We start from the raw sequence: 3166 nt of genomic DNA, 5'->3' as shown, positions 1-3166 counted from the left end.
TATACAACTATGTACCTGCGGGCTTTGGAGAGAAAAAGGAAAAATAAAATCTTAAAAAAACATAATTCAGAGAGATTCAGCTGCCTGACCACAGCTGTATTTTCCCTATATTTTTAGCTTTATATTTTTCGTTACTCTCTTCATTTGACAACAATTTTGTAATACATTTTCTCTGGTGAGAATGAATAATTTGGTATTTCCTTTAGCACAGTTAATAAAAAAAATATTTTCAATTGAACGTTTAGAAAGTTGATTTCAGTTTCACAATCATAACTGGTAATAAGATGTCAATTTTCAGAATTGTTAACTTTGGGGAAACTTCTGTCAAGAGTTTCTTAAGTGAGCTCTAAGATTTCAGGGCATTGCAAGTTTCCTTGGGCAGTGATTGACTCTTTAAATTGCTAAAGGCCATTAAAGTGTCTATTATTAATTCCTTGTTGTAAAAGTGTATTATGAGTTCTAGATTATCTTTGTAGATGTCAAATCAAGAAATTTTTAAAAGTTTCGATGTGTTTATAGGTTCATTCTTTTTCATCAATTGATCAACAAAAAATCTAGGAGACTATCTTGTATTTAAAATTTCTCTCTTCCCTTTGATTATTGATTTTGGTTTAATCTGAAAATTTTTTCTTTCAATTCACTTTTTGAGGTCAGAATAACTTCTATTGATTTAGTATAGAAATATATAAAAAAATTATTTTATGATGTAGATATAATTGTATCTGTTGTGTTGTTAAATATATTCCTGAAGAAAAGAACTTCCATTTTGGCTATTCATTGATGAGACTGAATCCTACACTTGTGACTTTCCACGTCTGGCAGTTGCAAACATTTATTCGTTCCAGTGTCTACTGGCTTCTGGCATCTCATGTCACAGAACACGTTCCTATCATGACACACCCTCTGACCCTGCACTTTAGTCTCTGGTGTCAGGTGAGTTTTGTCAGCGGCTGGTAGCGGTGTTCCTGGAAGCCATTTCTACACGGAGACACCTAGCAATAACTTACAAACCTCACATCTTAGTAAACCCAAACAATGTAAGCTCAATTCAATTTCCCCTTGGCTAGATCTCTCCCCCGAATGATATAAGGGAAAATGTGACAGAGGGAAGTTGGAGCAGAAAGAGACAGCAATCTGACCTGTGATTAAAATATATTACTTTTGCAAAATTTACAAAAGAGTATGACCATATGAACACATTGTTGGGCCCATCCCAGGGCCTTGAAAGGGTCAGTGCAAATGAGCAGCTTCTGGGTGGATCCTCCTCTGTATACCTGGCTGATGCAGCAAGATTGTCCCTGCAGTCTTCTCTCTGCTGGGGTCCCACTTCCGGCTGACCCTCACTCTCTGCCTCACTTCACGTCACTCTCTGCACTTGCTGGCTCCTTTTGATTCTTCTCCATGCCTCGGGGAGTTTGGAATCAGAAGTTCATAAATTCCCCTATAACTAGGAAGTGGCCAATTGTGTAGCCTTATCCTTTTGTTGAAACAGGTGTGTCCAAACAAGTACTGACAGTAAGTCAGCCACTCGCACACATTCCCCTCGGGTGGATTCTGCCCTTTCTACAGCCTCTACAAGTGAAGCGTCCGTACAGGTCCATCTGGCTTTGCTTCGCAGGAGCAGCTGTTCTGCTGGACCCAGGGATTCTTCACCAACCTGGTCAATGACTAATGGCCTCAATACATTTCACGCTGTTTCCTCCATGCTGCTGGTAGATTCCAGGAGCTTCTACCAAGAACATGTTACTTTCACTAGCAGCTCTTAAGGTCTCTGCTGAGTTCTCCGTGTCTCCTGAGTCTCAAATCTTGAGCTCTGCAGCACCACCCAACACACAGCATAGTGTCTTTCCTGTGATTTCTCTAAAATGTCTCTCACCCAAGCTGTTACATACAGTAGATTGACTGACAGTTTCCTGGAGATCCAGGGACAGATGGTGTTGAGTGCCGGAGCAGAGGATGGGTTTCATCAGAGCACACAGCTGCAGAACAGATAAATTAAGGTTCAATATTAGACATTCTGTCCTTGAAAATTCTTTGGCTATTTCTGCCACAGGACATTTTCACTGGCAAACTTTCTTCCTTCGTCCCCTTGCCTTCTCCTGCTCTGCAGGCTCTCTCTCTCCTGGGCTATATACCCCTCTTCCTCTTACACATTTATGCCCCCTTCCCAAACTTCCTCCCTCCCACTTCCCACATCTGCAAATTTCAGGTCTAACTTTCCACAGCCAGATATTTCTTGCCCTAAGGAATTACATTGCCTGTTTTTAAGCTACCATTTTTTAATGAAATATCCCAAGGCACTGCTGTCGAGGCAGCCTTCCCAGAGAAGGGGAAAAAAAAAACCAACCGTGTCCTGTCTTGGGAGATAGCGCCACCTACTGCCCACTGAAAACACACAGCTGAAGGACCCTCTCCTCTGCCTGTTCCGGGGAGGTGGCAGATCATCCAGGTAAGAATAATTTTAGAAGGTGCACAGAATTTGAGGTGATGACGAGACATCCAAGGTTTCAGAGGAATTTAAACTCAGTAAGGATATCAAGACCAGGAATAAGGATCTGGATGGTATCGGGGCTCAAGGAAGTTACAAGATCTGGGTAAGGTTAACAACTGCCAAGTGGCAGAGTAGAGATCTCAATCTGGCCAGTCCACCTTCAAAGTCCAAATAGCTCCACCTCATTGCTCTAGCAGGGAGTGAATATGCTTACAGATGGTAGTCAGAGAAGAGAAAGGGAACCCAGGAGGCAGTGAAGAAGAGAATTTCAAGGAAGGGACTACTGATGATCTGCTGTTTCAGAGCTGTCACTGTGGTTCTGGGCTGAGGAAACATAACTAAGATTCGGGTTTAGGATTTAGCTGGAGACTTTTGAAAGAATGGCTTAAGCTACCCACCACTGGGCTCGGCATTGGATGGTATGCAAAGATGGAAAGACATATTCCTATCATACCTCATGGAGCTAAATGTGAGCCAAAGTCAGGGAAGCTGGCAAAAGTTTAATGGCAATAAATTAGGTGGTGATTCAGGAAAGGGAGAGACGCATAGACGTCTGTAAGCCCCTCTGACACCCTGTGCAAATTAGAATGGGCCCCTCCTCCACTTCAGAGCCAATGCTCCTCCGTGCCAGGGTCCACGGCTTGGTGAGTGGACTGTGGGCTGCATCTCAGACCC

The sequence above is a fragment of the Equus asinus genome, chromosome 8 (assembly GCF_041296235.1).
Source record: "Equus asinus isolate D_3611 breed Donkey chromosome 8, EquAss-T2T_v2, whole genome shotgun sequence".
In the NCBI taxonomy this organism is placed as follows: Eukaryota; Metazoa; Chordata; class Mammalia; order Perissodactyla; family Equidae; genus Equus; species Equus asinus.
Note: the sequence above shows the minus strand (reverse complement) of the source record.